The sequence below is a fragment of the Schistocerca serialis genome, chromosome 1 (genome assembly GCF_023864345.2).
Source record: "Schistocerca serialis cubense isolate TAMUIC-IGC-003099 chromosome 1, iqSchSeri2.2, whole genome shotgun sequence".
In the NCBI taxonomy this organism is placed as follows: Eukaryota; Metazoa; Arthropoda; class Insecta; order Orthoptera; family Acrididae; genus Schistocerca; species Schistocerca serialis.
This window is the reverse complement of record NC_064638.1, coordinates 735829894-735842649: the sequence shown is the minus strand read 5'-3', so window position 1 is coordinate 735842649 and position 12756 is coordinate 735829894.

Here is a 12756-nt window from a genome sequence, read left to right as displayed (position 1 = left end):
TAGAAGCGTTTTGCATATATCAATAAAGCATCTTCTATGGTCATTCGTGCCTTTTCCACTTTGTTGCGTGTTCTGTAGACCACTGTTTTTCTTTCGTTGTTAACAGAAGATGCAGTAAAAGAAACTAGTTTGCATTGGGGCTGAGTTTGGAACAGGTGAAACTACAGGTCGATTTCTGTGAAAACAACTTGTATGAAGTCTACAAAAATGAATTAAAGTGCAAAACATCGCAAATGCCAGAAAAGAAAAAGAGAGTTTGTAAGAGGCGAGAAGGTGGCAAAAGTAAATGTGTAACGATGCATTTTTGGACTCCAAACTCCGCTATAAACGAAGCAAAAAAATAGTGGAATTTAAAACATATAACTGTGCGGCTGGTCCCGGCAAAGGTTCAAGTCCTCCCTCGGGCATGGGTGTGTGTGTTTTGAACACAGAAAACGTTTTGTAAATACGAGCGAATACTTTTAGCGAAACATTTTTTTTTAGATTGCAATAAGCATAAAACTGGAAAACACAATAATTGACAAATGATGTGGTTCTTTACAGCTCGTATAACGTCTCCATTCAGATATCTCACCTGTTCAAGACCACCATACAGTCATGGTAGGCCTATTTTATAAATTTCGTGTAATTCGCTTTTGTCTGTAAATTAGCTGTATTTCAGTCAATATCTTCAAATGTTATCATGCAAGCAAATTACGGTACCTCAATAAGAATTTTACTGCTCCTGTCGACTAGTTATGAAGAGAGAATGTTTCCTGTTTCTTCATGCTCACCTTGTCAAAAGTGAGAGAAACATGATTGAGTCGTGCACGGCTCGCGTTTATCCCATGTATTGTTTGTCATCTTCTATTACTGTAGTGCCGCCTCGTTTTCTTATTCCATTTACTGGCGTCACTAACTTCCTGCCTTACTTGCCTGTGAGCGGCAGCAACAGTGCGTATCGATAAGTGCACTGTCGTACCATCTCTGGAGTGACCGATAGTAGTTCCGGGTCGTCGTGTGTCTGGCATTCAGTTCGGGGCGGACCAGCAGCGCAGTCAGGACGCAGCAGCAGTGAAGTCGTGGACGGAGCGCCGGTGAGGCGCCGACAGCCAGTGCTCGCCGACCGCTGACGATACACATGAACTGTCCGGCGGAGGGAGATTGGAGCGGGACGACCGTTGGTTGGTCGTTCGGTTGGTCGTCTCATCGGCCGACGTATATTTGGTCCTTTCACCGTTTCCGAGCATGGGCAGTTGATCGGTTGCCGTGGAGCCGTGGAGCAGCTGGCGCAGTCCAAGCGCGGTCGGAGTGTGAGGGGCTGCTCCCATTGCCACGAGACCCGTGGCTCACCGATCGTGGACACGAAAGTTAAGTCTTTACTTAATCTACCAGCCAGCCCCTATTGTTCACATTGTGTCGTTTGAATTTCGTCATGTGGTCACCCTGTCGCCTGGTCCATTGATTGTCAGTCAGTTGGGTTATCGCCGGATCGTGAATGGTTGACCCGACTCCCTGTCTCACCTAAGCGAGCGTTAGTGTTTGAATTCCAGGCCGACCCTCGAACATCTGATCCCCCTTGGGTATACTGCCCTTCTTTTTTTAATTTGTTCTTGTTGTTTGTACTTGTATGGCTTCTAGCCGATTTTTTTATTTTTTTATTAATGTTGTTTTGTCCTTAAGGTGTAAGATTCTTTAGCCCTTCAGCCTAATTCGAAGAATTGTTTCACGTAAGACTTTTGGCATTTTAAAGCTTTTAATGTTGTTAAATTTTAAGAGTTGGGCCTTCAACCGATTTTGAGTTTGATTTGTTTCGCTCTTAAGGCTTTCAGCCTAAATTAAAGAACTGTTGTAAGATAAGGCTTGCCTTTTAAATTTCTGATTATGCTTGCGTTTTAAGTTATTGACCTTCTTCCTTTTTTAAATTAAAGTGGCTTTCAGCCGGTAATTAAGTCCCAAAGATTAAGGTTGTGTGTTTTAAAAACAATTTTTTTGGGCTCTTGTGATGTTTGATCAAATAATAAAGTTGTATGTTCGAGTGTAACTGACAGCCCCTTATTTTGGCCCCTTTCCACAATTTAAAACTACCTATTTGTCCTGCGGGTTAAGCTGGGCGCCTCAGTGATTACACTTATATTGTCCTAATTTTAGCTGTATATTTTCCTTACATGTAATATTTGAAACAATGTTCATTCAATCTCTTAATTAATGAAGCACCTCCCACACTAGGGATGGGCAACAGATCGCGTACCTGTTACAAAACACACTGCTTGAGAAGTAGCATTTTCCACAGCTACAACTTTACTGCATCTGTCTGCGATTTCAGTCACAGATAGGTCACAAGTAGCAACTAAAAGCAGTATTTAAGCATTACAACATTCAGCTCCGTGTGCCATCTGCTGACCAACGTTTGTACTTCGTTCTAAGAACTTTGTGTCTCACGCTATGAATGCCTGCCTGGATCGAAAAGATGAACCAAAAAGTTTTACACTTGGCGTTTTACCTGGCAGCACCACAGATATGTTTGACAAGAATGTGGTCTGTGATGTTAGACAACCCTCTCATTCCCCGGAAACTTTACTGTGTAGCGTAACCCGAGATCTGTGTTAGAATGAAGGCCAGCTAACGTCAATGCTACAGCATAGCCTATTTATGTTAGTGCTACATTTAAACACTTTACCTACTTTTCATCATAAAACTGAAATTGCCATATAAATTCAAAAAACGTTTATTACATAATGGACAGTCGGAAAACGCGTCTGTTTTCCTCTACAAACAAAAATAAACTGATGTTAATTACAATTATGCCATCCACAGCTTGTAAAACTAAGTTGCTAAAGTGTTCCAAATGCAAATTGTGCGCCATCTCATGACAACGTTGAGAAAAATATAGTTTGGTGGTTGTTTGAAACTCCAGCATAGTAATGAAGGGTTAACGAAATAATGGTAAAAGAAACGAATACTTACCTACATTTAGCATTTCATCTGGACTGCACTGACCAAAAATTCACCTGGGATGTAAACATCTGTAATACTTATAGACCTTGTAATGCTCTGATTTTCAAAAATTAAGTGCAAGTTATGATTGTCAGCGGTGTTATTAACTTCCTGACAGAGTGCAGTAACTGTCGAAATAAATGTCAATGGCCAAACTAAAGATGTTTTTCTAGGAAATATCTGGGTATATACACAGATACGGAATTCTTGCTGCACATTTGTCAAGGCAAATGGACTACAAATGCAGCCTGTAGGCAGCTATGGACATAATTTTCATAGATCGTTCTGCGTAAATCTTACAGAGGTGCCTCTATAGCTGCGCACAAAACCAAAATCAAAACGCAGATTATACAATGCAAATGACAGATCCTGAAAGGAGCAAAAATGAAACGTTGGGAGGAAATGTCTAGTGACTCCGAAAACACAGCTCCTGGAAAAGGATTAAATATAAAACAAAATCTTTGAGACCCATTTTCATTGCATTTTTTTGTGTAAAAGCAAGTTTTTTCAGTAAGTTGGAAGCTAAATATTACAATTTCTTGGGTGCAGTACTGATATAATATGAAAGTGTTACTGAAAACTGCAAGATAATATAAAAGAAATAGTTCAGGTTTCTTGACATTAAAAATATCACTCAGAAGTGTTAAACACTGTGGCACGAAACCATTGCAACGTGAAAGAAAGCCTACATGTTGAAAGATATGTACACAAGAAACATTACAATTGCAAATAATCTTTGAGACCCATTTTCATTTTCATTGCATTTTTTTTGTGTAAAAGCAAGTTTTTTCAGTAAGTTGGAAGCTAAATATTACAATTTCTTGGGTGCAGTACTGATATAATATGAAAGTGTTACTGAAAACTGCAAGATAATATAAAAGAAATAGTTCAGGTTTCTTGACATTAAAAATATCACTCAGAAGTGCTAAACACTGTGGCACGAAACCATTGCAACGTGAAAGAAAGCCTACATGTTGAAAGATATGTACACAAGAAACATTACAATTGCAAATGAATGGTTTCCTTATCAATCTGTACCAATAACACGCAAGAAATGTCTTGAAATAGAACATGTTTCATTGCTCTAGAACCGAAGCTGAAAGAATCGCCGTTTTCTATTTGAACAGAGAAACTATACTGTAATGTTGCTGATAGCTACAGACTTTCAGCTTTTTCTCCGATGGCTCTCCATGTCTGTTATTTTGAAAAGCGGGAAGGACAGCTTTGGAATGGCAACAGAACTCCACCTGGGTTCAAGAGTATTTTCTGGCGGAGACATTTATTAATTAGCTTGTCCTTCTACGCCAAATTTGCGTTTCCGAAAGAACGTCACCCTTTTGAAAGTGGATATGACACACCTGTGAATAAAAAAGAATAAATAATAGGAACTTCACAACCAAATATTTTAGACAAGCTACTCAAATGTGACACACGTGGAAGGAACAGCTGCTTCGTGAAACAGAACTTTACAAATTGACGTGATTCATTAGTGCACCATGTCAATAGAGACAACAGAAGAGGAAGGGAGGTAACTTGTCCCATAGTAAGACATTGATAAGCGCCCAAACCTTATAAATTGATAATGGTGATGAAACAATTGTTTATAGTTTTGTAACAGTAATTTTGATATTTGGGGAGCAAAATAACTGATGATGGTTGAAGTAGAGAGGATATAAAATGTAGACTGGCGATGGCAAGGAAAGTGTTTCTGAAGAAGAGAAATGTGTTAACATCGAGTATAGATTTAAGTGTCAGTGAGTCGTTTCTGAAAGTATTTGTATGGAGTGTAGCCATGTATGGAAGTGAAACATGGACGATAACTAGTTTACACAAGAAGAGAATAGAAGCTTTCAAAATGTGATGCTACAGAAGAATGCTGAAGATTAGATGGGCAGATCACATAACTAACGTGGAGGTACTGAACAGAATTGGGGAGAAGCGGAATTTGTGGCACAGCTTGGCTAGAAGAAGGGAGCGCTTGTTACGACATATTATGAGGCATCAAGGGATCACTAATTTAGTATTGGAGGGCAGCGTGGAGGGTAAAAATCATAGAGGGAGACCCAGAGATGAATACACTAAACAGATTCAGAAGGATGTAGGTTGCAGTAGGTACTGGGAGATGAAGAAGCTTGCACAGGATAGAGTCGCATGGATGGGTGCATCAAACCAGTCTCTGGACTGAAGACCACAACAACAACAACAACAGTAAACTCACAAATCTAGAGGGAGCAACCTCCAAAATCATAAATTCACTAGAGGGAGAAAAAGAGTCTCTCTCTCTCTCTCTCACTCACTCACTCACTCACTCACTCACACACACACACACACACACACACACACACACACACACACACACACAGCTTGACAGGCACATACAGAAATGTTCCACAAGCTATTGTGTAAGAAAGTAATGTAATTACTAAAAGCAGTGGAGCTATGTAGCTGTGAAATGCGTTTATGTATTATTTTTAACTACGAAGTGATTAGTGTTTTTATGGAATATGTATGAGGCCCTTTTGCATACGTATTTCTGTGTTTCAACTATTATTTCATAGTCAGTATCTTAATTCATACACAAAAACGGACAGTGTTAAGAAAACTAGAACTTTGCCACTTACGTGTGGTCGATATTAGCAGAAACACGTGCACACAGCTATTTTCAAATAATGTATTTATGTACTTCTGAAGGCAGTGTAGGGCATTTACATGTACCTGGAATTATATTTGCCTCTGAGAGGCTGTAAATCCTTGAAAATAAAATAAAAAACGTTTCTGTCTTTCCATATGTTATATTCGCCTACTCAAGCATTTTTCCATGTTGTGGAACTCCATCGATAATTTTAAAGAAAAATAGTTAGCCTTTTCGAACATTATAAGATTAAAAGCATTTTTCGCTCAGTGTTTTATGCACTGAAATACTAACGTGGATTTTAAACATCAGGTTGCTATATATAGCCTAATGTATGGGAGATATGCTGGTATGGTAACTACTTTTAGTTTAGTTTTCGTTTACTGGGTAGACGTGTACAAAATTTCTTGTCGTTTTTCAACAGGCAGCTTACTGAAAGTTTTTGCAGCAGATAACAGAAATGAATACTACATGGAAGGAAGGAAGATTGCGTTTAACGTGCCGTCGACATCGAGGTCATTAAAGACAAAACACAAGCTGAGAAAGTGTGAAGGATACGGAAGGAAATCGGCCGTACCCTTTCAGAGGAACCATCCCTGCATTTGCCTGGAGCGATTTTGGGAATTCACGAGAATTTTAAATCTGGATGGCCGGACGCGGTTTTGAGCCGTCGTGCTCCAGAATGCGAGTCCAGTGTGCTGACCGCTGCGCCACATAGCTCGGCCTGAATACTACAGTCAGACCGATTTGTTTTATTGGCAACAAATACTAGAGAGAGAATGTAGTGCCATATGAATGTAAGGAAGCTAAAGTTCTCGAAAAAAGCGTCGGCATGACATTCAGCTATAATCACCATTAACTGTACTCTGCCTCATTAAAATTAACCTGTTTTAAGAACTAAAACAAAACGAGAACTTAACCTCGCACTTGAAAGGGGAGCAAAGCACAGCCATTTCTTCCTCATTGTTTCCCCTTCCATAAATTTAAATACCGTAATTTTTGCGCCTCCGTTGACACAGAAGAACGAAACGGCATTTCGGCAGTGAAAAAGAAGATCAAAGATTGATCAAACACTCACAGATCGTCCAGTCTAGTGCACACATAGAAAATAAGAGCAATTCAAGTTCAGTCACGTAGAAACTACACCCAAGAACGAGATCAGTTACGGTAAACAGTGTGCAGTGCGACTCCCCCTCTGTTGTCTACGTACGACAGTATGTCGTAACATCACGCACTATGTGCAGTGGCTATCTTTTTGTAGAAGGTGCTGACTGAGGACATTGCACATGTGCAATACAACATCGTAACCTGCAGGTTTGACTAGCACCTCCATTTGTGTTCAAGAATCCATTTCTCGTGGAATTCCCATATTTCTGTCCAACCCCTGTATTTGAGTCCTATCTTCTCAATCACACTGTAAATGTTTCTTAAGTTTCTGTGCATTGCACGTCAGCTTTTCTCACAGGAAAGATATCTTCGGTAACGGAGGATTTAAAGACGTCTTTCAGAACTAAAAATCAATAGAATATCCCCACTTTTCTGTATAATTACAGGTATTTGTGGTACCTTCAATTCCATAACGAGGTTTTATGGCAGTCTGAATTCGTTTTGGGAGATATTTCTAAAGTTCCCACTTTCACTTAATTGCTTAATCCTGATTGATAGAGATCATTGTCAACTTTCCTTTTAGACTTCTAATTATTATAGTGTACTGTATTGCCTTAATTTATCTTTCTCCTCGGGTATCTATACAGAGTGTCCCAGGAGGAATGGGCAATATGCACGGATAAAACAGGAACGATCAATCGATGCAGAAAAGCCTAGTAAACATGGGTGGTAAAAGGCATCCCTTGAGAGCTATGAGTAATTGTTCATCTTCGCTATAATCAGACACAGCTCTTCTACTAAACAAGTATGTGCTCAAAGCTCTTAAGGTATCCATGTTAGAACCCACGTTAAGTGGACTTTTTTGCTGCGAATTATTGTTCTTGCCGTATGCCTGAATACTGACAATTCTTCCTGGTGTACGCTCTGTACCAGCATGGCTTTGCTTGCATTCACTTTCAGGATTTCGAAAACAGCTGTAGCAAACATTTTCATAGAAGTTTATGAAGTTATAAGAAAAGCGCTTGAGATTTCCAAGCAAAGATGGTTTCAAAAATACTGCTTCGCCATATCTGGCAAATAACAAATTTTCACATTGTTGTGGGAGCCTTGGTGGAAAGCATATTCGTTCGAATAGCTTCTTCATCTAGTATTATGTACTACAACTATAAAGAAGCATTTCTGGTTGAAATTATAAATACCAGGATATTGACTTAGGTGCTTCCAGAAAGATTGTTCAAAGAACACGTCGCTCGTAGGCTGCAGTAAGACCGGGAGAACATCTACCAAATTCTTACATTGTTGCACCTTTCGTATTTTTGGGTTCGAAGCATATCCCCTCTCTACCTCTCGATGTGTCACGCAGCCAAAAGTTATTTAACAAGAAATTATTTGCGCCAGGAGACTCGGTCGAACACACTCTCATAATATCTGTTACCAAATTTCGATTTATTTTCCAGGCTATAGAAACATACGTTGGCAAACAATAAAAATTGCCTTTCGTTTAATATTCTATTAGAAAATGATGACACTTGAACCGAAGCATCAAAAACTGTAAACTAGCCTGGGAGGTTTAGAAATGTTATGCCATGAAAATAAAATACGTAATTGGTCGACCAGTGTTGTTACTGCTGCAGAAAAGAAATTTTCCACTTATTTGTTTACTAATACATAAGTAACGTTTGTTTGAGTACATCAAAAGTGAACATGATTTTGTAAATGGATGGAAATATCGTAATAAATATTAGTAGTACTTACAAGAGTCCCTCAAGTTTCGCGCAATTGCCTCCTACTCCTGGTCGAATGTGAAATGATTTTTGTAATTTTCATTTCTCTACGAGCGCGTAGCTCTACCATTAGCTGCTCTTTAGAAGTCATAGAATTCTGGTTATTCATTGCGTATGTGCCCATCTATCCTGTGGTGAGAACAAACCAATTTGTTTCCTGTCGCGTCGGTCGCGAGAAATACTCGCGCGATACAGTTAAACAACAATTTGCGCGCCGGCAAGTGTTTGAATTGTAATCGGTAGGAGTGCTATGGTGCGATGGAAAACCAAGCATTACTGATCAGGCGATGCCATATTGCAATCTTCGATTAGCAGATTTCGCACCTCTCCTTTAATTTGTCCTTCTCGTCTTACGACAAAGTGACGATTGGTCGCTCGCGCGATGACAGTCATTCAGGACGTAGCCTTTCAACATACGTTTGCTGCAGCAGGGGTTGTCGGGAGTCAAGCTTTTATCTCAGTATCTTCAACGCTCTGTAAAATCGTTGGCTGGTGTCGTATATACCGTGTTGTATACACCCCGCAGGCCACCTGACATGTGTGGCGCAGAGTACCTTGTCCACTACTGTCACTTGCCCTTCACCGTCCCAGTCGCGAACAGTTCATGGAAAGAACGATTGTTGATAAATCTTCTTGACGAACTCGTAATTTTACCAGTAAACTACAGTCTGATGCATAACGCCCCTCTTATTATACCTGACTCTGCAGCTGGGTGAGCATCTCCACGACGCTATCGCCTTTACGTAATTAACCAATGACGGAATGCACTGCTCTTCTTTGGATCTTTTCTGTTTCCTCTACCAATTCTATCTGGTAACTGGCCTCAGACCGACGAGTAATATTCAAATGTAGGTAGGACGATGATTCTGTAAGCTTCTTCCTTCTCGGGAGAGCTATATTTTCTGAGGATTCTTCCAATGAATCTGCCTAGCCTATGCTTCGCCTGTGATTGATTTTCTGTCGTCGTTGCACTTTAAATCGCTGTGTACTATTAATGGCAGATATTTATTAGATTTGGTTGTTTCCAGTGCTTTTTTTCCAATCGTATAATAATACAGTAGCGGGTCTTTGTGGCTAGTTACGGGGAATACTTTACATTTGCTTATGTTAAGGGTCAATAGTCAATCCCTGCACCAAGCGTCGATGGGCTGGACATCTTTATGCATTTCACTACAGTTGTCTAGCCTTGCCACTTGTCTTTTTATTGGCATCATCTGCAAATAACCTTATGGAGCTTTAGACGATACGCACTAGTGTGTGTGTGTGTGAACGTGTTTCAAGATCCTACAACTTACATCAATGATAGAGTCCTACAGTTTTATGCGTCTGTTCGATAACACTTCTTGAAAACCGGAATGGCCTATGATCTTTTTCCATCACCAGGAGCGGTTCGCCCATTTGGCTACCTGCGGTACTCCGCTGCAGGAAGAGGGCAAGATTTCTCGCACACTCTGTGCAGAATCGTACTACCCTGCCATCAAGCCCAGCCGCCTTTCCTCTGTTCTCTCCCGTAGTCACTTATTTCGATATCTGGCATTCTGACTTTCGAGTGACGGTTTAAAGGAAGAATCGCAATACGCTACTCTTCAGTGAAAGATTTCCAGAAAAAGGAATTTAGTATTTCAGCCACCACTCTGTCGTCCTCCATATCGATGGCGTTATGGGAGCAGAGTGTCTGGACAGATAGGTTTGGTCCGCTTGCAGTTTTAACGTAAATCTTCTTACTTCTTAGGATTCTCTGTCAGATCGGTCTATAGAATTTTCATTTCGAATTCGGTGAACGCTTGACATATCCCTGTCTTTAGCCCTCGAGAAAATGTCACACGTATCTGGTGTATCATTGTACCATCATTCATAACATTAAACATTCTGTAGGAAGAGTATTTTCTTCTCATTGTCAAACTTACAGGTAGGTCGTAGGGAGGGAAGAGGGATTTGTAACTTTGAACAAATTCGTCTTATCGAGGGAGTCCCGCAATTGTGCCACGTCCAAAACCTCTGTCGCCAAACGCCTCGACCTCGCCCTCGCCATTCCCCCTCATCCTGTACTACTTCTCTTCTCTCCATTGCTTCATGGATACCACTCCTTTTCCTTCCAGGAGGTTTGTATGAAACTGCTTCGTTTGGCCATCTGTCTTCTTCCATTCTTTTGTCATTCCCTAATCGTCCTATCTGTCTTCCTTTTATTCTACTTGTATTACTAGCGTCTGCGTCCGTTCTCTTATTTCCTCTCTTTCCTCATTTCTTAGAAAGTCAGGTCGGGAAATTCTACATGTTCGAGTGGTCCTTTTCAATAACCCTAAGTCTCTTTCTATTTCTTTCTGAGAGTTTCTAACTCTCACTCACTCATAACTTGTTACTGGTTCCAAGAGGGAATTGCATAGTCACATTTTAACTTCTGAACTCATTTTTGAGGCCCAAGGTAATAAATTTGCGAATCTGATAAAATTCTCTATCTTAGTCAGTGGTCTATCACAAAGAATCTTTTCAGTTTTTAGCATCATCTGTTACGGTGAACCGGAATTCTAGCCAACTACTTCCCGAATACAAATGCGTATCTATGACGGTGTTGCTTCACTCAGCAACAGCACGACAGAAAAGAATAAGCAGAAAGCGCTCACTGCGAATCCGCGCTGTAACGGGAGAAATATCAAACGGGTATGTTTTCTTTTGAACCAATGCAAAGTACATTCCCAGAAACAGTCAAACCTTCGAAAAAACACACACTGTCAATATTACGCTCACGAACGTGCCTGTAAATGCCAATAAAAGCAACCAAAAGCAACAGCAGCCCTCTTTTAACTTTCATTTCACTCATGAAACGCACAACACTCATACACACGTATGGAATTTGCTACCGTTTTTATTAAATTTAGAATATGAAATACTGCTATGCGAAACAGAGAAATCTGCGCGTGATTTTTTGCAAACCTTACAGAGTAACGTGTTCTATAAAAACACATTTCAGAACGACGCAGCTCTGTTTTCAGATATCGCTGTGCCCAGTATCCTTAAAGCACAACACGCTTTTAGCGTTGAAATTTCACAGTTGTGCTGGGTTCCAAGGCTCGTATTGAAGCAAGTGAGCGGCATAACAACGTCGAGCCGAACGTTGCAATGAGAGAGAAGAGCAATAGTTCGCTGTCGTTCAGTATTCACTCGAAGGATTTCTAGGTAGTAACGTGCATCCAGTTAAACGGTACTGCAGCGTTCGCGCACCACTTTACAGAGGGATATGTACTAAAATGTGTGCTTATTTCTCAACTTTCTTGTACCAGAAATCAATAATGAGAACAATAAATTTTAGGTTTTAAGCCTAAGTTGGAAGGATTCCTTTCTGCAAAGTTCCTTCATTCTAATGAGAAGTTTTTCGCAGTAGTTAAAAAGATCCTGCTGTGATGTTATACGTACACATACGTTCAGGAAAATAAGACAGAAAAACATTGAGCGACTACAGATAAGTCATTCATATTCACAGGACGCGTACATTAGTATGTTCTGCAGAAATCATCAGTATTTCAGTCACCTCAGTTCAGCATCTGTCCTTTTGCTTGCTAGCCACAAGGCACAACATGGGCCCTGTGTAATATATTGATTATTCCGTGCTACTGTAGTGTTATCTTGAAGCTGTGAGAAAGGAGGACAGGCGCTCCAAGGCGCAGAAGCTGAGGGCAGACGAGACTAGGAGAGATATTGTTACATGAAGTAAACCGTAAGGGGAAAGCCTTGCGAAAATTCAGACGCCCCCAGGCGCGGTCACAGGGCGTTAGTTACTTTTCAAGGAATTAACATTTAACTTCATATGTCGTCTAGACGTTGTGGTAGGTTGCTACCGTAGAACTTTGTAACCAACAGGCACGTACTAGCATATAAAGCCAGCTTGATACCAGCTCTGAGAATAACGTCAGTAGGCTCACAAGGGTTAGAAAAAGAGCGAAAACGTCAAAAACTGTTGCCCTAGCAGTCCCTACTCCGGGGAGCCCGAGGGGCGGGACTAAATGACGTATAACAATAATGCTGCAAGCCTTATTTGGCAGAGCAGTTACTTTTAGCTTTCAACTTAACAATGTTCATACCAAATACGGACTAAATTAGTGCAACTGCATTAACATCCCCGCCTTAGGAGCAGTAGAGGGCACCTAACTAAACTGTGATTGGCAGGCGCCTGCAAGAGACCTGCGGGGCTGGCTGGGTGGCTTTAAGTGGGAAAAACAGTGCCCCCACGCGACTCTTTAAAACCCCTAGATTCCGCATTTT